The 26,117-nt window shown below is 40.8% G+C and overlaps 1 long non-coding RNA gene across 2 annotated transcripts in view; it reads right to left on the bottom strand.

Annotated features, from left to right (window-relative positions):
• Positions 1–9,107: 9,107 nt before the first annotated feature.
• LOC132020791 (uncharacterized) overlaps positions 9,108–26,117 on the bottom strand; it is a 36,226-nt gene continuing 19,216 nt past the window's right edge. The window contains exons 4-5 of one of the 2 annotated variants that reach the window (XR_009405086.1): positions 15,268–15,445; positions 9,108–9,675 (exon numbers count right to left, since the gene is read on the bottom strand). This is a non-coding gene — a long non-coding RNA (uncharacterized LOC132020791). Of the gene's footprint in view, positions 9,676–12,499; positions 12,631–15,267; positions 15,446–26,117 lie in introns of those variants that run through there. The other variant, XR_009405087.1, reaches the window with a different exon arrangement.

Raw genomic sequence — 26,117 nt, 5'->3', positions numbered from 1 at the left:
AAAAATAGAGCTACCCTATGACCCTGCCATTGCATTACTGGGTATTTACCCCAAGATACAGATGTAGTGAACGGAAGGGCCATCTATACCCCAGTGTTCATAGGAGCAATGACCCCAGTTACCAAACTGTAGAAAGAGGAAAGATGCCCTTCAACAGACAAATGGATAAAGAAGATATGGTCCATATATACAAGGAGAATTACACCTCCATCAGAAAGGATAAATACCCAACTTTTGCATCAACATGGATAGGACTGGAAGAGATTATGCTAAGTGAAATAAGCCAAGCAAAGAGAGTCGATTATCATATGGTTTCACTTTCTTGTGGAGCATAAGGAATAATACAGTGGACGTTGGGAGATAGAGAGGAGAAGTGAGTTGGGGGAATTCAGAGGAGGAAATGAAGCATGAGAGACTGTGGACTCTGAGAAACATACTGAGGGTTTTGGAGGGGAGGGGGATGGGGAGTTGGGTAAGCCAGGTGGTGGGTATTAAGGAGGGCACGTATTGCATGGAGCACTGGGTGTGGTGCATAAACAATGAATTATGGATCACTGAAAAAAATAAAATCAGTTAAATGGGGGGAAAAAAGTGAGAGACACTGGCAATTCACCTTTGCTAAGAATATTCAGATGCAACTACAAAGTAAAAAGAGACGAGGACCTAACAGAGGCCCTGTCTACTTGGTGTCATTTCATAAATGCATAAACATAAGGAAACAGAGGGATAGAGAACTTTAAAGAAAATTTATTAAAACAGGTTCCAAGAATGGCAGATTCAGGTAGATGTTTTTCAGACCATGTGTTGGGGGGGGGGGGAGTTAAGATTTATTTATCTATTTATCTATCTATTTATTTATTTATTTAAGAGAGAGCCTGAGCAGGGGGAGGGATTGAAGGAGGGGGAGAGAGAAGCAGACTCCCTACTGAGTGTGGAGCCCAATACAGGGCTCGACCTCACGACCCCAAGATCGTGACGCGAGTTAAAATCAATAGTCAGATGCTTAACCAACTAAGCCACCTAAGTGCCCCAGACCATGTGGTTCTAATGGGTGTTTCCATCATGTGCCAAGAGGTGGGCACCTGATTCCCCATGGACCAATCATGAAGTTTCATGCCTCAGTCACAAGAACTGGTCCAGGAACTAGAGATCGAGTTCAATCATGATGCCCAATGATTCATTCAATCATTGCCTATGTAATGAAGCAAAGCTTTGGTCGGAAGTGGCTCTGGAGACCTCGACTTTGAGGCTGGTATCTGTGCTTTAACCTATTTTAGCTAGCTTCAGGTATGTGGGAAGTAGGTAGACAAGTTAGGAGATTACTTCAATGGTACAAGCAAAAAATTATGAAGATAGAAATAAGGAGAAATGGACGGGTTCAAAAGATAAAAAGTGAAGTCAGTAGGACTTAGTGATGGACATTGTCACTTACAATCCAAAAAATGCAACATTTAAAAACAATGAATTACCAGATATTGGGGAAGGTATGTGCTATGGTGAGTGCTATGAAATGTGTAAACCTGGCGATTCACAGATCTGTACCCCTGGGGCTAATAATACATTATATGTTAATAAAAAAATTTTTTTTTTTAAATAAAACATAAAATCTTAAAAAAAAAACTCAAAAAACAAACCAATAATAAGTTACCAATCTTATTATCAGTAGGCAATTTTTAAAATGTGAATTACACTGACATGGCTTTTTAAATCATAATAACCAAATAATACCTCTATGTATCCCTGCAGATTAGAGATAAGGAAAAACAAACAACTCTAATCTTAATTTTCATATTCCCTATTTCACATTAATCACATCAGTCCAAGACTAATACAAATAACTTTAGGGAAAGTAAGCTATAAACCATACTGGTCATTAACATTATAATTTCATGTCATCTATCATAGGACTTGTCACTATCCCATGGTCCCCAGAACTGTGCCTAATTGACTGAGTTGAAAATAGTTGCAAATTTCTATTTCCCTTCTTCTATAATTGATATTTAAATCATTGCCATCCTTACACTTTTCATTGATGAGCTCGTCTAAACGAAAAAACTTGAGAAGTATCATTAAAGAGCAAGCACAAGAACCACAGTAGAACACAGAACACACTGCACAATACCACCAACAAATAAATCTTCCAACAGCAGCCCAAGAGTCTGCCATGCACGGTGAAGCTTCAAAAGACTGAAGGCATAAGGTCCTTACTTAAACTGCACGGGTCCTAAGACCCAACCAGTGACATTACTGCAAAAATGAAAAAGCCCTCTGAGCATCAGTTGCATTGGCACCCAGAAACAGTTTGGCATCATGTAAGTCAAGCATCTTAATAATGCATTAAGCTTTCACACTCCATCAAGGTGTTCACGCTCTATCCTGGGGTTGTACGAAATAACCTAATGTTGCTTCTATTCTCCCCTTAACTAGAAGGACATGAGTCACCAAATCTGACCTAGGTTTATCCAACATACAGTACAATCCAGATTTTCCAAGGATGGTCCTGGCACCTAAAATATTTGCCCCATTGTCATACTATGTACTTTAATTCGGGGCTCACAACACAGAGCTAGTGGAGTTATGTCTCTGTGATCTGAGCTTCCCTGGCCTACCAGCAAAACAAGGGCTATAAACACAGGATAGAATTTCTTTGCCTCATGCATACCCACATGTTTGGGAATTCACAACTCAAAATCACCCCCCTAAATTATTCTTGGGCATCCCAAAGGGTTGCACATGTGTTCCCAAGTAAAATGGACTATACTACAGTAGCCTCCTAACTGGACTCTCAGCATTCTCTCCTACTCCTCACAGAGCTACTAAAGAAATCTTTTCAAAATACAATTCTGATGTCATCCCTCTGCTTTATTTCTTCAATAGCTTTAGTTATCTTATGATAAAGACCAAGATGTTGGTCTACAAGACTCCTGATGACCAGACCTCATTCTATTTCTGCAGTCAAATCTTGCACCATACTCCTTCTTATCATGTCAGCCACACCAGTCTCCTTTCTGATCCTCAAATATATCATGCAAACTACTACCCCAGGGCCTTTGCACATGCTTCCCCATCTGCCTAATATGGTCTCTGCCAGTTACCTCCCACTCCTACCCCCAAAACTCTCACTGTCCCTAAAGACCTCAACTCAATCCGTGTGTGTGTGCGTGCGTGTGCACGTGCACATGCACGCATATGCATGCACACATGCTCAGAGAGGCCTTCATTAATCTCCATAACTAGGTCAATTCCCCTGGCTACATTACTCTCACTTCACCATGCACCTCTCCTCTAGAGCCCTTACATATCACAAATTGTTATTATATTTTCATTTGTCTACATCCCCCAATGAATTCTAAGCTCACATTTTATTTCACCATCTATCATGGAAGCTAATATATAGCTTAATAAGTATTTGTTGGATAAATGAGTGTATTGTTAGGGCAAGACTCACTGCTAAAACAAAGAGACTCAACAATAATCTAAAGATTGAAAAAATAGCTTATTTTTCACCTAAAAATTAGTGGTGAACATTCCATGTCAGTGATGGCTCTGCTCCACAGTCATTCAGAGACCCAGAGTGTTGTTTTCATCTGTATATCGAGGTTGAGTTGATGGGTTCTAGCCAGTAGGAAGGAAAAAGAAAGCTTAGAGATGCATATCTAGGTGTCTAAAGTCCCAGAGCTGCAAGTGGCACACATCACTTCTCACATTCCACATGGCAACACCTAACTGCAAGGGAAGCTGATAAATGTAGGGTATTTTGGCAACCATGTGCCCAACTATAATTTTGTTATTATAGAAAAAGAGGAGAACAAAATTTATAGACAGTGAAATGTTCCTACCACATAGTGAGTGAATGAATAAATGAGTGAATGAGTGCATGAACTTCAGTCTTCCCAGCTTCCACATAGCAAGCACCATGTGCCCCTTTCTTGCCCTGGATTTCTGTCAACACCATCACAGTCCACAATGAGACATTCAATGCCCAACAGTCAGGGTCATCTTATGTGGCCGACAGTGCTGCCACCGGTGCTATAGACCCCACTGAGCACAAACAAAATCAACTGAAGTCACTCCTCTCCTTTTCCTTGCTTTTATTATTGTGATTTCCCCTCCCTGGAATTCAAGCTTGGGTCCGCAGTGGATAAGCTGGAAGGCAAATCAAGTGATGATACTTAACTCTACTCAAAGTTAATCTAGCCCTCTAACACTATACCATTATCCTGGCACCAAGTTCCTAAGCAAGAGTCCTTCTGTACAGGTTGAGTTCTTTCTCTCCAGGCTCATTGACCCTTTGTGCAAAGACAACTGGGGAAATTACCCCTACAGTCTCTCCTGACTAAGGCATGGTTGAACTAAAGGATTTCACAGAGACAGTTCTCAAATTAAGACTTCAACAATAGAGGGTAAAGAAAATGTCTTCAAATTGATTCACTTACAAAACATTATAAAATGACCAAAACTCACAGAGTTGTCCACAAACCAGAAAAGGGTATATATTGTGTCCCCTTTACTACAACTGCATACAAAACACCCCAATGCTTAATGGCATAAAACAGCCATTTGATAATGTTCACAGATTCTGTGGGTCAGGAATTTGAACAGAGCACAGCAGGGAAGGTTTGTCTTTGCTCTCTCATCGTTGAGTATTCAACCAGGAGGCATCAAAGAGGAGAGTTGCTCAACAGCTGAGGAGTGGAATCATCTGCAAGGATTTATATTCACACATCTGGTGATTGATGCTAGTAGTCCACTGGACTCTCAGCTGGGCTGTTGGTTGGAACACCTACATATGCCACTTGGGGTGGTCTCTCCATGTGGGTTAATTGAGCTTCCTTATAGAGCAATAGCTGAGTGCTAAGAACAAATGTCCTAATAGAGTAAAGCAGAAATGCATGACATTTTTATGATCTGGCTTAGGAAGCCACATAGCATTATTTCCGCCATACTCTATGTGTCAAAGCAGTCACCAAGGTCCACCAGGGTGCAAGAAGAGGGGACACAGAACCCACCACTTAATGAGAAGAATGTTACAGTCATAATATAAGAGCATGTGACATTGGAGAGCTCTTTGATGCCATCTTTGGGAAATAAAACCTGCAACATATGCTTAGTTGCCTCTGATAAAAAGCATTTTTTAAGAAATCCATTAGTAATATTTTTGAGATAGTAAGGATTTCTACATTTTGCAAATAATGATTGGAAAGGCAAGTAATACAGTTAGTGCAGACAGAAATATTTCATTTCTATTTTTTAAGATTTTATTCATTCATTTGAGAGAGAACACAAGTAGGGGGAGGAGCAGAGGGAGAGAGAGAAGCCGGCTCCCTGCTGAGCAGGGAGCAAGACCTGGGCTCCATCCCAAGACCTTGAGATCATGACCTGAGCCAAAGGCAGATGCACAACCAACTGAACCACCCAGAAGCCCCCAAAATACTTTACTTCTATTAAAATAAAACCAGAGGTAATAGTCTCAAAGGCTTTGAAGATAACTAACTGGCCAAACGGAGAGATTGTCACATATGTTTACCCAACACATGTACCATCTATATGATGAATGACTTAGGAATTAATTTTACACTATTACGGGCATGACAGAACTATAGGGGAAAGAAAAGTTTCCCTCTGCAGCTTATATGCCTTTTGCTGTCTTTATTTCTGTCCCTGAGTAACCCAAATGCCCTCAGGACTCACCAGCCTGCAAAGTCACAGCAACAACAGTGCCCACATCTTTGCCATTTTATGGCCTCTACTTCCATTCACAGGGCTATACAACCACGGCCAACTTCCTAGTCCCAAAGTCTCATCTATTCTGAGAATCTCCAAGTGTTGTCACACTCTTCTGCTCCAAATGTTCACCGTCAAAGAGTCGCTTGAGGGAGTTGTCTGGACCACCACCAGCCCCCAACCCCGGCTGCTATCATCCTGCATGGAAACATCACACTCGGGACCACAGTCTCACCTGACACTCTGGCACCACCCTGAGCCCTCAAGCAGTCAAGCTGCACCCTGAAGGAATGGCCTCTTCACCAACGCTGACACACAGACATCAAGACTGACAACATCACTGGTTGAAGTGATCCCTCCTCTCTGTTGTCTCCCTCCACTGCTGCTGGAAATAGCTTTACTCTTGGAGTCAGACCAACAGACACAGCTGGGAATGCCAGTGTCCACAGCAATCCCAACACACAGATCCTTATGGAGCCAGAGCAGCACTGGATTCTATGCAGAGGTAAAGAATGGACTAGAAGAGAGAAGGTGGGGGAGGGAAAGGTGTCAAAAAACATATATACACATACATAGTTATAGTCAATAGTTATAGTCAATAAAACGACCTCTACTAACCATAAGGCAGTGGAAATGAGCGGTAGAAACTAGATTTGAGAGAAATTTCTGACTGGAAACAAGAGGACATGGTTGATTGGATATGAGGTGGGAAGGAGGAGTCAGGGTGACACTAGGATATTCAAATTAGGATGGAGCATTCAAGAAGAGCACAAGAGATAAGAAAATTGGTTTGGACACATAGAGCTCAGCTTCCTCTAGTACATCCAAGCAGAGAAGGTCAGAGGGTGGACTGGACCATGTACAGGAGGTCTGGGCTGAAGATACAAGGAGTTCAGAAGTCAGTAGAATCCAGAGCAGGTGCATACATGAGGTCATCCAGGAAAAGTAAGAAGGAAGGTGTAAAGAGGACAAGATGAGGATGGGCTACACCAGGAGGCTGAGGGGAACAGGTTTCCAAGATGAAACACTTGATGTTAATCCCACACACCATATTGCCTCCCAGTATAATTCATTCCTGGGCACATTCCATTCCTCATTAACATTTCTTTTTCCTTGGATTTTTTTTATATTTCTGTTTTATTAGGCTGGTACAAACGCTAAGTACTTCTTCTAATAAATGGCCTCTTTTATCTGTTATATCACCCAAATGAATTCAAGCACTTATAATTAGCAAGGTTTACATAACAGGTATAATTTCTTGATAATAAAGTCCAGCCATTATCGTTGATTTTTCTTAATGGAAGCATTTTGTTTTTGAAATAAGCAGCAGGCATTAATGAAAGATATCTGGATAGCAATAATATTCAACCCCGATCATAACCTGTTTGCTACTCTCTTGAAACTAATCATAATTCTCGAACAAAATAAAAAACATTAGGAGATTAATAAAAGCCATTTTATCAGAAATTAATAAAGGCCATTTTATCAGGCTCATTCTTCTTTAGTGCTATATTTATCACACAAGGGAAAATTACTTTATTACATGGGTAGCAATACATTTATGACAAAGCACTTGAAAAATAAGTCTGATGCTCATTCTGAAATTCCATTTCTAAGTATTCATAAGCCATGCAGCCATCAGAAATCATTTTTTTTTTTAACTACCACATGTTTGGGGTGCGTGGATGGTTCAGTGGGTTAAAGCCTCTGCCTTCGGCTCAGGTCATGATCCCAGGATCCTGGGATCGAGCCCCGAGTCAGGCTCTCAGCTCCCCGGGGAGCCTCCTTCCTCCCCTCTCTCTCTCTGCCTGCCTCTCTGCCTACTTGTGACTTCTCTCTGTGTGTCAAATAAATAAAATCTTAAAAAAAAAAAAAACTACCACATGTTTTTAAGTGCTTTGTTCTTAAATAAAAGGACTTGGCAGGTGTATGTATTAGTTTATTTTTTTAAGAGCATTTGAGAGGTTTTATTTTTACATATATTTATTTACAAATATATTTACTTATAAACCAAAACACTGGAACACATGGAGTACTAAATATTTCTTTTTTTATTTAAATGTTTGTTTTTTTATTTTGTTTTATTTTTTTCAGTGTTCCAAGATTCATTGTTTATGCACCACACCCAGTGCTCCATGCAATACGTGCCCTCCTTAATACCCACCACCAGGCTCACCCAACCTCCCACCCCCCTCCCCACCAAAACCCTGTTTGTTTCTCAGAGTCCACAGTCTCTCATGCTTCATCTCCCCCTCTGATTTCCCCCAAATCACTTTTCCTTTCCTTCTCCGAATATCTTCCATGTTATTCCTTATGTGAATAACATAAGGAATAAGTGAAATAAGTGAAACCGTATGATAATTACTTTATCTACTTGACTTATTTCACTCGGCATAATCTCCTCTAGACCTGCCCATGTTGATACAAAAGTTGGGTATTCATCCTTTTTGATGGAGGCATAATATTCCATTGTATATATGAACCATAGCTTCTTTATCCATTCATCTGTTGAAGGGCATCTTTGCTCTTTCCACAGTTTGGCAATTGTGGCCATTGCTGCTATGAACGTTGGGGTTCATCTGGCACTTCTTTTCACTACGTCTGTATCTTGGAGTAAATACCCTGTAGTGCAATGGCAGGGTCATAGGGTAGCTCTATTTTTAATTTTTTGAGAAATCTCCATACTGTTTTCCAAAGTGGCTGCACCAACTTGCATTCCCACCAGCGGTTTAAGAGGGTTCCCCTTTCTCCACATCCTCTCCAACACTTGTTGTTTACTGTCTTACTAATTTTGGCCATTCTAACTGGTGTAAGGTGGTATCTCAATATGGTTTTGATTTGAATTTCTCTGATGGCTAATGATGATGAACATTTTAGACTGTTGATACAGGTGTATGTTAAATCATAAAAGAAATTCAGTGTAATGGCCATTCCAAATCTAAGTAGTTAGGCAAGAGAAAAGGTTCTTTCTAAATTATTCAGTAATTTCACATAGGCAGATAATTTCAAGGAAGGGGGGGAAATACCACTTTCACATTTAGAAGATCAGTGGTAAATAGCTGGTCTTGTTAACCTAAATGTTACTGGCTTACCTCATCATCCAGTTCAGAATACCAGAGTTCTGCAGATTATCCTCTCCATCCCAACCCCAGGCCAAACAAGTACTTCTGGGAGGATCTTGATGGGGCAGAGACTGCCCACCAAAATCCATTCTTTCATTTCAAGATATAAAATTGTAACTAGGAAGCAGCTACCCACCCAGGGAAAAACCATCTCTCTCTCCTTTGGCCGTTAGGTAGTGTTGAAAGATAAACTAGGGCAAATTTTTGAAACTTTTAAGTTTATTTGAGTAAAAATATATTCCAAAAGGGCAGTGCCAAAAACAGAGTGGTTAGGAGCACTCCACCCACAAGAGCGAGAGGAAAGACTTTTAGAGAGAAAAGGTGGAAGCAAAGCAAGGGTATTATTTGATTTGCTAAAGCTAAAGCATTCTCCTTCTTTGGAAAAGCCTTGTTAGCTGTTTCTGTGATTTGTTGTGCTTAGGTTTTTTTCTCTTAACCTTGAAGAGTTTACAGGCTTAGGTTCTGGGGTATGTATGTAAGCTGGTCAAGTATTAGAACCACCACAGTCTAACTGCCTCCTTGTTTAATTAATTTAACAGTAGAGACACATAACTCATTCTCACTGTGAAGTGGCAATGCAAGTGATGTATGCCACATCCAGACCAAGGCTTTTAAGAAGGAGGCCTTTCTCCTCCATGCTTTCTTTTTCCCACATACCAGCTTTTGTCCCCCACACCCTCACACTCTGGCTCCACACTACCACCCCCCGTGAACCCCGCTACTTCTTCAGCTGGGGCCCTTGAAGTATAGAATTTCTCCAAGCTTTGTGGTGAAGTGGTTGAGGGTATCCCTCCTCATTTTGGGAGTAAAGTCATTTGGCTTCAAGCAACTGAAAGAAAGAGGAAACACAATTAGAGGTGGCTTGAGCCATAAAAAGCATTTACTTATGTCACTTGACAAGAAGTCTAGAGGTAGACTAGAGTTCCAGATTTGGTGCAGCATCTCCACAACACCAACAAACATCTAATTTCTTTCCATCTAAGCTTTGCCATTCCTGTCTGTCAGCTTTTCATTCTTAGGCATGTCACCCCTGATCACAAGAAAACTGCCATGGATCCAAGCAACTCCTCACAAAACATTAACTGACAAAAAGGTCAGAGAGTTTTCCTCAGAAGCCCATCTGCAGATTTCTCCTTGCAAAGCATCGAACAGAACTCCCCACATATTGGGTCACACTAGCTCTGGGGAGCACTGGAGAAGGGAAACTCTGTCCAAAGGAGTAAGAGTACCATCAATAACTAAAATCAATCATGATTTTAGCCCCTATAGCTGAGACTCCCAAAAAATAAGATTGTTTGTTGCAAAGAAGAAGGGGTGAAAGGACGACTCACGATTGGCTACCATAGATTCCAGTACCACAGAACTGCCTTCTTCTCACGGAAAATGTAGTCCAAGGCTTCTCTTCTTTTATGACCCAGACATAAGTCCATAGCGGACTGGCCAGAGACAAGACTAAGTGGCAGGAATCCCTGGGTGGCTCAGTTGGTTAAGCATCTGGACTCCTGATTTGGACTCAGTTCATGATCTCCGTGCTGGGCAAGGAGACTCCTTAAGATTCTCTCTCTCCATCTCCCTCTGTCCCTGGACTCCCTCATTCCAACCCTTCCCCTTTCCTCTCTCTCTCTCTCTCTCTCAAAAAAAAAAAAAAAAAAAAAAAAAAGAAGAAGAAGAAGAAGAAGAAGAAGAAAGAACAGTAAGAAAGAAAGAAAGACTAAGTGGCAGACATCTGCCCCCCCCTTTGTCATACACACACACACACACACACAAACTTGCTATGACTATGGTTTTGATTTTGGTGATGGGTCAACATTTATCAAGCCTGCATCTCTCTCTCAGTATAAGAGTTCATCTAATGGTAATCAAAAGGCTTCCTTGCTGCAATGTCCGCCAGTGTGAGATGAGCTCACCATACATATGCATATTATATCATTGTTTGGGCTCACGTCACAGATTACCAGCCCAATCCTCCCACTTCATTTGCCTTGGCAGAGCGGGTCTGATCAGACATCAAATCAACGAGCACACCATTTTTCATACATAGACAACTCTGGTCAGAATGTCTTAGAAAAAAATCTGATGCTAAGATTCCATATTCCAAAAAAGAAAATAGGGCTGGTGTTCAAGTCACATTAACAACAAACCAACAAACACTAATAATGACAACAAATCAATATTAACTGCATTTAATTGTGAGAAAAATCAAAAATTGCCATAGGGAGCACACTACTTGTCAGGAATGGTATGTGTTAATAATTCCAAGAGAAAAATTCATGCACAACTTCAAAGAGTATCTTTTCCCAGGGGAAACGAAATCAATCACAGAAAAGGAAATGCAATAGAACAGAATGAATTTTTTTAGGCTCTTAATATTTTCCTTCTCCCTGTCTAAATGATTCCCAAAATGATGGTCTCTGGCTGATAAAAGATTCCAGAACAAACCTAGATGAGGCATTCTGATTGTCTATACTCCATACCTGGGGCAGTTCACAGTTTTGTGATAAAACAGGCTGTGCCACTGACACCAGGTTTCTGATAGAGTGAATTTATTTAAACATATCATCTACCAAGGTAGTAACAGGTAAGATGTCTCTAGGACTTCAGTTTAGGTCGCTGATTTCTAATCTCCATAAATTTCTCTGGAACTGACTATAAACTAGTTAAATGGTTGACTGGTGACAAAAAGATGAGGAAAATAATGAATGCATATAAAGCAGCACAAAAGATTTGGAGGGATTTGTATCTGCTCTGTAATTAGGTTGGCGCAAGGGAAATTAAAATTCTTGTTGGCCTTCTCCTTCCCTTCCTCCCTCCCCGCAGGCCTCCTCTTCTTGTATCCAATAAAAGAGCTGTGGAAGCAAATGGGAATGACAGTTGGAAGTCAAAGATACAAAAAGAGAAAGGAAGATGGTGGAGGGGGAATGAAAAGAAAAGACAAAGGGGTGATGGCTCTCCCTGTCGCCCCATCGGGCACAGGACTCTCACACAACCAGAAACTGAATTGTCTGGTAGATTGAAGGATGAAAACAGTTCCAGAGAATTTATTACCTCATGTTACTGTCACTACAGCTTGCACACTGAGGTATCACCATCTGTTTATGCTTCTCCTTTAGACCGGGGGTAGGCAACGCTCCTGCCTCTGTGCCAGCCTTAGGAATGATTTTTACTTTTTCTAACAATTACGTTTTAAACAATTATTTAAATGCCTACATCATGCTCTCAAATTCGTCTCTGGAAGAGTCTCCAAGAATCTAAACCTGAAGTGTTTATTCTCTGGCCCTTTAAGGAAGTTTCCCGTCCTTGCTGTCCATGAGAACTCTAGGGACACCACTGCTCATCACATTCTTATCTCTTGGATCAAGGAATGTTTGGTGGGTGAATAGATTAAAGAAAAGTTCTTTTTTTTTTTTTTTAAGATTTTATTTATTTATTTGACAGAGAGAGAGAGCCCAGGAGGGGGAGTGGCAGAGGGAGAGGGAGAAGGAGAAGCAGTCTCCCCCCAAGCAAGGAGCCTGATATGGGGCTCCATCACCAAGACCCCGGGATCATCACCCCACCCGAGCTGAAGGCAGACACCTAATCTGCTGAGCCCCCCAGGTGCCCAAAATTAAACAAAGTTCTAAGGGAGGCCTCATGATGTTCATCAGTGGCCCACAGATCAACAGCTACTTCGTGGCAGAGCTCAAAGTGGAATCCTCACTGCAGGAAAGGATGAGGCGATAAAGCTCTCGACCTCCTTTCCGAGGCTTGCTTGCCAGCAAACTGATCACAGCTGTTCAGGATGGACCTCAATGAAGAGAGACAAATACATTTAGTTGGAAGTGCCCCCCCCCAAAAAAAACAATCTTATTCCTAAAGAGAGGGATAGTTTGAGATTCAGCCCCTGGGGAGTGACAAAACTGACATTGTCCGAAACAATTAATGTGTCTGTGGGGGCCTGTTGGGAAGACACTGAAGAACTTCTTTTTCCTATGAGGTTCAAAACCTATCCGTGGGTAGTTTAATGTAGTTTAATGGTAAACTGCGAGAGGACACATTGACGACATAAAAATAAATGTATTTCACTATATATGCTCAGAACTACATCAGAAGGAGAAATAATTTGTTTGGTAGATTTTATGCCCATTTTTAATGTCTCATGTGATAAAAGAGTTTTTGACTCTTTCCTGGGGAGGCTACTCCCTAAACTAATACTTTCTCTTGTCATTCATGTTTGCCAAGGCAATATCTCGAGGTCTAATGGGTTTATTCGCCACTCAACACAGAAGCTGAATCGAAACCGTTCTAATAATACCCAAACTGTATTATAATTTTTGCTGTATTTTCAAAAGCTTGGGGATATAAAATCTTGACATGTCTATTTTTAAAAATACTGATGCTTTCTTCGGAATGTGGGAGCAAGGAGTCAATGAATTGGGTAAAACTGAACACTTTGACCTGTCATCTGGGCAGTTACAATTAGCCTAATGCTATTGCGTAGGTGAATTGTGGCTTTGTGTTATCCAAACGGTTTTAGAGAAAAACCCTTCCTTCCTCTCTCCAGAGTGTTCTTTTGAAAGTCTTGCTGCTCTAGTTAGTTCAATGCTATTTATTTTCACTTGTGTTCATTACTTTAGTTCTCAAGAGTAATGTTCAATGTTTAGCAACAATAAATTTTATTTCCCACGTGTCAGTCTGGTTACAAAGCTGATACAAATCCCTCTAAATCTTTTGTGCCGCCTAGTATGCATGCATTATTTCCCTCATCTTTTTGTCACCAGCCAACCATTTAACTAGTTTACAGTCAGTTCCAAAGTCATTTATGTAGATTAGGAACCAAGGGGTAGTCCAAAGCCCTCCAGGCATCTCACCTGGCCCTCACTGCACTGCATGGGGTTCTCTCTCTATCAAATCAACCCCTCCTACACTCTGTGTTGAACTGTGGCATTGGCTTTATTTAACCTCCAATTTCAGAACACAAACTCTCTGCTCGTAACCAATCAACCAACAATTATTTCTAATCATGTAATGCTCTCCTAAGGAGTTGGATAGATAGATTGATAGATAGATAGATAGATAGATAGATAATAGATAGATGATAACACATGACAAAAAGGCAATATTAAACAAGGGAGTTTTTTTCAGAGTAATTGATTTAAACTTGGCTAAGGAGTCTAGTAAATCTTGTCTTTTCAAAAGTGAGTCCTTAAAGGGTAAAAGGAATAAAATAATCTCCAGCTAAAATGCTTCCATTTTAATTTATGTAATGATTGGCCAAAGACAACTTATGCTAAAATAATGTTTACTCTTTAAATTTAAGTTTAATAAATGGTGACTCTTAAAGCCATATTAGATATTTTGTAACTATTACTCCAATATAACAAAAGTCCTTTGTCCATGTAGGTTATATTAAAAAGAGTCAATGTCATTTTCTCTAAGGTTAAAGCAATCAACAAATGTTTATTGAGTGCCACTCTTTACTCAGTTTTGTGTTGAGAGCTATAGAGCATGTCATAATCAGCTCCAAAGAAGTGATGATTGTAGACCCCTTGAAACAAAGATGTCAAGACCAAGGAGGAGGCCATATCCAGAAAACATGAAGGAAAAGAGATGTAAATCAATACATCCTTTCTCTATACTTTTGTCTGTATCTCTTCTCCCCATCACCAGGACACTCAAGCTTGATCCATTAAGACATGGGTGCCATTAAAGATTTTAGATCAGGGGTGGAATGAGGCCATAGACCTCAGAGCAACCGACATTTCTTATAAACAAGACTTCAGGACACTGTTTACAAAGTTCTGCCCAAATTCTAGAAGTCTCTAAGGAAATAATTCACACATACAAAAAAAAACCTGCCCTCAGATGACTTTGCATCTAGACCATGTTCAGCAGGTCCAGGCTTTATTTATGCCTTTTTTTATTACATTATTAAGAAAACAACCTCTGAGAAGCAACGAATTTATAAATTGTGTCCTTTCAGAAATTTGTTCATGAGAGACTGAGTCGAAACAAAGATCTTAAGGTTGTCCAACTCAAATGAACTAGACAAGATAATCAAGACCTTCACCAAACACAAATAAAAATTCACCCAAACAGAATTCCATGTTCGACAGATAAAACCTACAGACAGCACACTAAGTTTTCATATTGAAGCAATTAGGATCTTCCAGAATGTTATTACATTTGACCAGCTAGTCATTGGTTAATACGTCATTTTTTTAAACTCTATTATTATTTTACCATGTCATCAGGTTTAAAAATATATATATCTAGGGATCGTGGTTTCCACTGTGGATTAGTAATTAATCTGTTCCTCCTGGAGCTGTTTTTCCACACCTCTTTTCTTACCATAAGCTTCTTTCAAAATTATTTTAATCTTTTGGGTGATTGTAAATGAACAATAGCCCAACCTTCATTAGTAAACACAGTACAATTCTCTAACCTGGTTTTCCTGCCTCTTCATTAGGGATAGCTCAGGGGCAGTGCCAGGAGGATGTGCGTAATCTTTCTTCAGGTTCTCTGCTTTGATGGTGACTAGAAGCAGGCAAACTCCCTTGGCTAGTTTGCATGTTAAAGGTACTTCTGGCAGGTGTCTGGTTGAAGATCTAAAAGCTCCTCTCCTGTGTAAGCAAGGGCAAACTCTCTTCAGTGACATGAATTGACAATAAGAAGCATATTTAACAAACTTCAATAACCCTTTGTAATTCTTTTTTTTTAGGCCATAAAACCTACATTAGAGAAAGTTTGCACCTAATGTTTTCTATTGTGTCATTCTGCCCTACGTCCCCTAGCCACCAACAGCATAAAGCCTTTAAAGATGGTTCTTAATTTGAGCAAACCAGGGCAGAAATCTCCAAGTCTGGCTTTTTAATTATTTTTTAAATATTTTTCAATTTCTGAATTTGCTTGCATATCACTCACTTATTTTCTATACAGAGCAGAAGTGCTTGAATTATGCATAAAACCTTTAAAAGGCATTTCTCAGATAAGGTACTTTGTATTATTAAGCATTGTGAAGTTATTATTGCACATCCCTTTTATTATGTAGCTCATTTTAAATGGGCCAGAATATTTTAATCATCCAAGAAAAGCCATAGTTTATAGCTTAAAATTGAAAATATATCTGCACATTTTTTCCATAAAATATGCATGCATGATTTTCAGCTCCATTTAACTAATGTGTTTTGGAAATATGTTACAATAGTAAATGCAACAAATCTCAGTCAAGGAAAAAAGTAACATAAAAAGTTTGATTAATAGCAACACTTTTTTTCAACTTACAGAAGTCCATATTTTGAAATATGAATCATTTTACATAGATAACCTCTGTATTTCCATGCCATTTATCTAAACTGAAGTATATTACAACCCTGGGTGCAGAATTGCAAATTATATCAAAGAAACAACTGTCAAAACAACATAAATTACCCAGAATGCATTTCCAAAGAAAACATTGCCACTGTTAAAGAATTAAAGACTACTCCAAAAAAATCAGATAACGCCCACAACATGGATGTATGTAAGTTCAGGAATGTAATAATTTGCAATCGTATTATTGGAAATTATTTCTTAATTGAACTAGTAATGTGAAACTGAAAATCGTTAGATGGTTTGGATTGATGATCTTCATAATCAACTCCTGGTAAGCATATAAAACATGCATGGCCCTGTACGTCTGACAGTCATTTCCTTGATGGTATCAATTTTTTCAGATGTACCTTCACAGTAAAACTCAGCCAGTCTTTAAAATGTGTATTAGAAATTGTGGATGAAAGCACATTTCTGTAAGGCAAAATTGGTTTGTGGTTTCTACTATAAGAACGAGAATTACCGTGCAAGGTATAGGAAGCCTAATTGTAAGGTTTGCATGGTTGGGTAGTAGCTAGAGTTTTCAGCTCAACCACACACGTCATGAATAACAATACATTGAATTTACATAGCAATTTCCTCAGTGGAATTCCAAGAACTACATAATCTCATTTAGACTCATAACATCTATTCTAGGAGCCACAAAGTCGGAAATGTCTCCATTTTAAACAACGGAGAAGGGGACGCTTATAGAAATTGGACAACTCCCTACACTGAATAGATTAGAAAGTACTTTCTAATGACAGAACTTCCAACAATTCCCTTAGAGATTCCAAGGGCACAGCCCCTCTGATCATGTGCCTGTGACCATGGGCAGGCACCGCACTTAACCCTGTGGCCAGGATTAGACCAACATTGTAAGACAGACAAGCCTCTATATTAGGAAAACCAGCTCTTTGCATTTCAACACTTTCCCTCCTAACCCACCACCTACTACCACCACCATCTAAACTGATATCTCTGCCACCTGACTCTGTCCCAGGACTATGGGACTTGGCACACATCCCTTTCTTCAGCCTCCCATGGCTCTGGCCTTCCTAGACTTTGGCATCTACAAACTGGATCTTCTTCTCTACTTATTCCTAAGGATTAGCATATGGTACAACAGGACTCTCCTCCTCAACTCTGACTCTGTGCCTCAGTTCTCCTTCCTGGCTTCGCCTTTGAAGTCAGAGCTGCTGGTCATCTTTGAACAGTGCCCGATGCTCCCATACATTGCTGTAGGACAGACCCCAGTCAGCCTATCGGTGGACTGGATCCCTGTGGCCTCAGCTCCCACTCCAGGGTGAGCTACTCCTATGGCAATGGACTCTAGGGTAATTCATTGTAACTCCAATGGCCTGAAGAGGGGCCTAAGGAGAATGGAGTCACAGCCCAAGACCCCAGGCAGCCTCGCCATTCGGTGGCCACAGGTATACCACCTGGTGACTAGCCAGCAATACTGCAAAGACCTAGTGTTCTTCGCAGGAGATGCGGGAAGAAGTGAAAGTGATTAGAAGTTGGACAAACACACACACACACACACACCCCAGCAAGATGCAAATTTTGCAAGCAAAGCAGATGTAGCACAATCTTCCTAGGAGATGGGGATTGTATGATTGTGGTCATCTTGCTCAAAATCCAGCACCATGGCCGTATTGCTCCTGCAATAATCTACGTGACCACCAAAAAGAAAAAATGGCAACCAGCTGAGAAACAGACCAGGTTCCTGAGATAATCTGAGTTATATTGGTGGCCACTTTAAGACAGGCAAGATACTCTCTCTTGGGAAGATAGATTGTGGCCTCCAGAGCCACGTTGACTTTTTGACTTGGCCTTAAAAATGTGTTCCCATAAACTCTCGCATCATCTCTCTGCCCTGATCTTCCCTGGCCATTTCCTGCTGGGGACCCTCCTTGCTTCTATAACCTTCCACCACCATTCCAGCCACTGGCTATACGCGCTCTTCAGGGCAAGTTCCCCTGCTCAGGCTGACCCAATTAGTTCCCCATTCATTAGAACACCCACGTATAATGTCCTACTTCCCTCCTCCGCAGCTTATCCCCACTGAGTATCTGGCTTAAGTGATTTTCAATCATTATACCATTTACTCATACTCGAACTCCCAACCTCTCCGACCAAAAAACAGAACAAAACAACAACACTATATATTTTTTTTTTCACCAAACATCCATCCCCTTGTTTTTTTTTTTTTTTCTTTCTAACATAACCCTAGTTTGTTCAGTATGAAAGAGGGCCTAGCTGAAAATATTCTCCTTCCAAGGCCCCGCTATAGCCAAGGTGGCCCTGAGATTTAGTTCTGGTGAATTTATGTAGAATGCTTTGAAGAGAACATCCCTTTCCAAACAAAAAGATAGACTCAGAGCCAAACAGGTTGGGCCCTCCTTCTTCCAGTATGCAATGTGTATGCAGCCAGAGATGGAAAAGTCAGCTCACAGTCATTAGGCACTGAGCCTGAAGAAAAATTCCCAGGCTAAGGCTGGCCAAATGGAAGTATAAAAGGAGCTGGGACTCTGATACAGTGTGGGATGCTTCTCAGCCAGGGACTGCCCACCTGTAGGCTTCTTATTACAAGAAAAATAAATAAAATAAAATAAATATAATATAATATAATATAATAAAACCTATTTGGCAAAGGTGCTCTGGTCAGATCTTTCAATTGCTCATGGCCAAATGCATTTCCTACCTGATACTTGCTCTGCATTTTTCCCATTAAATTTCAACTAGACTGGGCTATTGTTTTCACACCTGAAGGTCAAAGCCCCGGGTCTTTTATAGAGAATAATAGGTATTCTTATTGGCCATACTAACAATCTAAGAGAAGAGTGTTTTTCCCATACTTATCTCTTTTCCGATGTATTTCCTATAATTTTGGAAATAGTCTTCTAACCATTTCCAGGCAAAAGATAAGATAAAAGCACAAGAAGCTGTCTTTCTTGTGGAAGCCCAATTCTGATTACAGATGGACCTGGGGAAGCCCTAAAAAGGACTTTTGTGGTCCTGGATCGGATCCAGGCAACACACAGGCCCATAGCAGTGAAACCCAAAACTCCATGTATGACCTACAAAACCAAGCCTCCAAACCAACTAATACCAGAGAACTGGAAACTTTCTAGTGAGGAAATACTGAATATTCATTAAGGACTTTTTTTTTTAAATCTATTCTCCCCTGTTCCTTAAATAGAAATCATCTTCTAGGTTCTATGAGTGTGGCCCATATTATTATTTTTCAGAAAGTACAGAAAAAGAAAAAAGTACTTGTAAAATTTGCCTTCCTTCACCTCTTTTCATTCGTCCACTTATGAACAATCGGCCTTAAACATCCAGGAAGAATTTGAGATACATCTTGTAAACTTACACAGAAAATAGCTAATACCTAAGAGAAGAAAGAAAATATCTAAGAAGAAGAAAAGACCTAAAACCAAGGACAGGGGGGTTTCCTAAGGATGCTGGAGCAGGACATGTTTCTAAGCATCTTCCCACAGTAACAACTGCTCTCCTTAAGTTGTCATTGTCATTTCCACAGTGCTGAGATCCTGTGGTTTTTCAAGTGCATGTGTGGTCCACAAATAAGCAGCAGCACGCTGGTAAGGACTGCAACACTTCCTTGTAGAGTTTAGGCTTTTGTCCCTTCTGTCAAGGTTGGTAAGTGTCACTGTCTTCATTTCTGCCTGCATCTCATGCAGATCTGGACATTAACTTCTGTACCAATTTCTATGAATACTCATTGCAACCTTGTTGATCATCAAGCCTGACAAGGTTAAATTTGAGAGCGTGAAAGTCAGCTGAAAACAGCCTGGGGAAATGCAGTCAGAAAAGCGTCTGGATGTTCCCAAGCCGAGGGAAGGATATTTGCAGCCCTCCTCGTGTCCCTGAGGCCTGAATCCAGCCCACTCTCCTAGTCCCCAGCTCTATCCCTAGGACACCTAGCTCTGGCTGATCTTGTCACATTTTCAATTGTTCTGAACACTGAGTCCTGGCACCGTGTGAGAGAAAACACCTCCTTTAGAGTTGGAAGAAAAAGTATTTGCCAATTGTGTGACAACTTACCTTCTCCAAAATATTGTTTCTTCAACTGTAACATGTCAACGATACCAACAACGCATGGGCACCGTCTTATGCTTCTGGGACAGGGGCTCATTGACATGGGAATTTCGCTTTGGGGAGATCTGTTCAAAGAAATCATCTGAAATGCAAATTCCCAATTGTGTGTTTTCTTGAGTGTCCTTCTCTCCATGCTCTCTCCTAACACACCCATCCTGCACTTTTTCTCCTATCTTCCACCTCCAGCTCCCTCTTTCCCTTACTGCCTAAATCTCCTTCCTTCTCTTGGGGACAAGGATTCTTCTTCCTAAAAAGAGAAGAAACAAAGCAGACAAATGCAGAATTCTCTTTGGCAGGCAGGACAGGTGGGGCACCTCCCTCCTCATGCAACTGAGAAAGAAAATAATCTCCTTTTTTATTGGAGAGAATCCCATTACAGGGTATTTGAGGCTCTGAACATAAAGACAACTGCCTGACTTTGCTCTTCCTTCTTATACTTGACAAATATTAATTAAAACCCTACTATGTGCTGGGTGCCATTCTAGTTGCTGGGATATATTTAGTGCAAGAGGTAGACAATAAGCAAAATGTGGGAATGACAAGATCATAGTTATGATTTTAAGGGCTCAACTTGGCTACAATGTGTAGAATAAGCCATAGGAAGAAAAGTGGAGGTCAGTTACAGGCTATACCAGAAATGGTCTAGGAGGGAGGTGATGTTGGCTTGGACCAGGATGAAGCAGAAGACATGAATGTGAGAGGTGCTCACATTCACAATGTATTTTTTTTATGTTAGAGAGAGAGAGAGAGCATGAGCAAGATGGAGGAGCAGAGAGAGAGGGAGAAGCCGACTCCCCGTTGAGCAGAGAGTCCCACACGGGGCTCTCAGGATCCCGACATCATGACCTGAGCCAAAGGCAGACGCTTAACCAACTGAACCACCCAGGAGCCTCCAGGGTGTATTTTAAATGCAGCACAAACAGGATCTGCTGATGAATGGGATGTGAGGGTATGAAGGAACACAATGACAAATGCCAAATACTTTTCCTGAGCAGGAATTGGTGGTGTCATTTACTGAGACAGAAAACACTGGACAAGGAGCATGTCTGGAGACAAACTGAATTTTTCTTTGGCCATCTTAAGTTTAAGATGACAACTCCATATCCAAGTAAAATGGTGAAGTGGGCAGCTGGAAAAACAAATCTGAAATGTAGAGAAGAGACCAGAATGAGAGAGAAAAATTTTAGAGTCATCAGGATGTAGATGGTATTTTATATATTTTATATATATAATATATTTATATATTTATAAATATGTATAAAATATATATATTTGCATATATATATTTAGGACATAGATGGTATTTTAAACATTATAACTGGATTGATCATCAGTCATAATGAGAGCAAAAGGTAGACGGAAGAGGACCAAGAGCAGAGGCCGGCATCATCCAAACTTTTGAGATTCAAGAAGGAGAGCAGAAGAGTGAGAAAAGGAGCCTAAGAAGGGAGGAGAGAACTAGAAGAATGACGTGTTGAGGAGCCCAAGCAAGAAAGCTTCTCAGAAGGAGGGGGTGTGAGGTGTGTCAGTGCTGAAAGGGGCAAGATTTGGTGACCTCCACCAGGGGGATGGGTACGACAGCCTGACTGGAGTCTGCTCAAGAGAGAACAGGAGGAGAGAACATAGAGGTGGGGAAGACACAGCTCTTCAGAGAGGTTTTGCTTTAAAAGAAAGCAGAAGCACCAGGCAACAGTGGAGGATGACGAAGAGTTCACAAAGACAACCTGGAAAGGAGAAGTACAGGATGGCAGTTCTGGTTTTAGTTCAGGCATCCAAGGTAAAAGTCACAGGAAGGGCACCAGGTTTGGAGGGAAGCTACATAGAGCGTGGGTTGAGAATGTCATGTTTGACCTGTAGACACCCCCCCCCCACAACCCCGGGCTGGGGTTCACAGCTCTGAATGAGCTCAAAAAAAAAAAAAAAAAAAAAAAAAAGCTAGTTTAGTGTTCTCAATTTGAACTATTCTTAAGTGTCCCCAAAGGCCCATGACCTGCAGTGGTTTGTAATATTGCCCAGACTCATTTCTGAATAGTACATACTCTAAGGCTACTGTCAGGACTGAATTATTTCCCTGGTGAAGGAACCCAGCCGACATCCCAGGATCCACTCTCAATGCCATTTGTTCATATCTGAAAAACAGTGTTCTTTAAAAATGGAATTCTTTTCCAAAAGACAGTTAATCCTTAGAGTCAGGAATGGCACAGGAGAGATCCAAGAAGATGATTTTAGGACATGGACTAGAGATCTTTAGGGGAAGGATCATATGCTATCATGGCCCTTGTAAATTGGGGGATGTGCAAAGATTCTGAGGCACACATGTGCGAGTACCAAGGGTCTACATTCCTGTCACTCAGGTCCAGATCGCTCTGCCTGACTTACTGGTTTTCTACAGAAACTTCCATTACCTCTGTACTACCAGCAGGCACCCTCCCCTGCTCGTGCCCGTCTCCGCAGTGCTACTCGTGCTCCCACCTGTCCTCTGTCCAGACACAGCCCCTCGTGTGAACCATCTTCCTATACCAAGGGATTCTACAAGCTGTCAAATCACTTCTATCGGATTTCAATGTTTGTAGCCCCCTGTGTCAGTGGACAAGTGGCCTAGAGAAAGTGTCCTGCCGCTGCTCACCACTGAGTAAACTGTCTCTGCACAAAGAGTCGGAATTTCCCATGCCCACAGACCCCTCCACTGAAGAGTAATCTAACCAATGATATGCAGCCAGAGTCTAATATGCCCTGGCTCAAATTACCCCATTAGGCAGGGTTAATGTGTCCATTTCACTGCTTTGTCCATCCAATCATAACCGTTATCATCATAATCACAGCTTATTTTGTGCCAGGCTCTGTCCTAAGCATTTTGATCTTGTGATAACTGGGTGAGTTAGATGCAGTTATCCCCATTTTATATATAGATAACTTGCCCAGGATCACATAGCAAATAAGCTAGTAAGTGGCAAAGCTAGGATTCTATGCCAGATTGTCTGTTCTGATGCTCAGATGCTCCCCAAGTGGGTCCCACATCCTAGAGTTGAAGGAGTGGGGTTGTGGGGAGGGGAAGGGGGACAAGTTTTTAGTAGTCCGTTTTGGTGTATGGTTTAAGCCGTCTTCACTAAATGAGTTTTAAGGCTTAAGTTGTTTGTTCATTTAATTTTTAAGTTGTTTGTTAATTTCTGACTCCTGTATATATTTCTCGGTTCAGAGTTTAACACTGAAAATGGGTTGTAAATTAATGGCTCCCTCAGAAACCCCAGCATTAACCTGGTCCTATTTTAATGAAATAGCATAAAGGGTTAAAAACTAGATAATCCCTTTCTTCCAGTTTAGTCCTAGAGACACATATGGCTCCACCTGGATGAGATCCACTTTGGGGATACTTTGCTCCATCAGGAAGCATCCAAGCTTCCCTTGTCCAAGGACTAGCCCTTTTTCCTCAACACTTGGACCATCACTGTATCTACCTCTCCTTCAGTCTTTTTGGTCCTCCAGTAGCCTTACCCACAGCTCAAATTTCCATGCAATCCCAGGTTTTGTCCCATGACCAACAAGACTAGAGGAAGGCAAAGAGTCCCGTGTTTTTTGGATAGTCCAGTGTCTTTGAGAAACTAGAGACACAGTTACATATCCTAGCCATCACTGGAGCCCCAAAAGCACACCGTTGCCCACTTTGATCTCTTACCTCACTTTACTACAGCATCAGAGTCTAAAGCAAAAGTTTTCAACTGTTACTTACTGAGTGCCCATTATGCGCCTGGGATCCAGTAGTAAGAGACAGATGTGGCTTCTCTTTGGCTTCCCTCCTTTTAGAACCGATTCAGCCTGTGTTAAACAACTGTGATGTGTATGAATCTATATTTTCTTTACCTGAGTCCCAGGAAAACTGAATGATATTCGGAACCAAACCTGAAAAGATACCTCTGTGTCCAAAAATAGAAAGACCCTTGAAATTCTCTGAAAGATAATGATTTAGAATAGGATTTTTAACTGTTCATAAGGCCTACAAATCTTCTGATATTGTTTGTAATTTTCTGCATATATACTTATGTGCATACATCTTTTGAAAGGGTCTATAACCTCATTAGAATCTCAAAAACCCCCAGAAACCAAAAAAGATTAAGAAACCACTGCTGTAGGGTAACTTCTAATGAGCAAATTCCTAAGTTAGAATCTGGTAGCAGTTGAATTCTGGGACTCCTGACTTATCAATGGGAGACATCAAGTCCACTGGATGTCCAAAGTGTTGTGGGTACTGAACCTTCAAGCTCTGCTTCTCCCATCTGTCCCCCTGCATGGCAACTGTGAAAGGTGTTGTCCACAGATTTCTCTCCCTTAAACTCTTCTTCGTACTTTTCCATGTAACAGAAGAAAGATGTAGACAGGACATCCACACATTGACAGTGTAAAAATTATGATTAGATACATCCAATCAAAAAGAAGTCAATTTCGGGGTGCCTGGATGGCCCAGTTTATTAAACATCTGATTCTTGATTTTGGTTCAGGTCATGATCTCAGGGTTGTCAGATCAAGCCCTGTGCCAGGCTCCCGGCTCAGCAGAGGTCCGCTTGAGATTCTCTCTCTCTCTCTCTCTCTCTCTCCCTCTGCCCCTCCCACTCATAGCTCTTGCTCTCACTTTCTCTCTCTAAAATAAATAAATAAATATTTTCAAAGTCAGTTTTCTTTCACTTCTCTTTTAAGTTTGTTAAATTAAAAATTATTATGAGGCTCTAGACCAATAACACAAAAATAGCAAAGAGGCAATAAAATATTATCAGTCTTTCAATCTGGAGAGTCTTTTTTCAAATACCCAGGAAATCTATGGACCATATAAAGATTCTTTTTTTTTTTTAAATATTTTATTTATTTATTTGACAGAGAGAAATCACAAGTAGATGGAGAGGCAGGCAGAGAGAGAGAGAGAGGGAAGCGGGCTCTCTGCTCAGCAGGGAGCCCGATGCGGGACTCGATCCCAGGACCCTGAGATCATGACCTGAGCCGAAGGCAGCGGCTTAACCCACTGAGCCACCCAGGCGCCCCCCATATAAAGATTCTTGATATAATGATAAACTCAGCATAGCTAAAACAAGTCATTCTTTTGCTAAAATAGATTTCTTATTATCATCTCTTGATAAATTAAAAAATAACTCTCTGCCTTCCTCAACTCCCTCCTATGTTTTCTCCCCTTTCTCAAACTTAAATTCCAACCTTGCTACTATTCTCTTGCTTCCTTAAAATTTTTTCTTAATTGACAAACATATATGTTTCCAAAGGGGAGAATGACAATACTACAATTTGCTGACAATTTCACATAAGACGCAGCCTGAGATTTTCTGTTTACTCTTAAAGAAGTGAAATATCAACTTCCTAAATGAAAGATCCTAAGAGTATAGCTTGAAATTTATACACAATGGCACCCTGAACAACTCAGCAGGGAAAATGTTGCAACCCACAGCTGTTCAAAACTGCCTGTAATTCAAAGCTCTCTCAAAGCTGTTTCTTAGCAGGACCTACATCACCTAATACAATCATTTGCCTATCTTTCTTTTAAGATTTTGGTTTCATAAAATTGATTTAGAATAAATCCAAGACAGGATGACAGAGAATATGGTGTCCCTCTCCAGTGAGATCTAATGTCAGATAGTTCAAGATATGGGGGAGGGGGGACAGGGGGCCCTATTTTTTCACTGGCAGCAAACTTCCTCTCAGGGAGAAAAATGGCTTTTCTCTGATTGTCTCTTTGGTTATGAAAGGCAACTCACACAATAGCGTGATCAAGGACATGACAATGAGAGAGCTGAATAGTTCCACATTTTTGTATGGAAGGAGCTT

The sequence above is a fragment of the Mustela nigripes genome, chromosome 6 (genome assembly GCF_022355385.1).
Source record: "Mustela nigripes isolate SB6536 chromosome 6, MUSNIG.SB6536, whole genome shotgun sequence".
NCBI lineage: Eukaryota > Metazoa > Chordata > Mammalia > Carnivora > Mustelidae > Mustela > Mustela nigripes.
The sequence above is the reverse complement of the archived record's forward strand: the minus strand, read 5'-3'. Positions and strand labels throughout refer to the sequence as shown.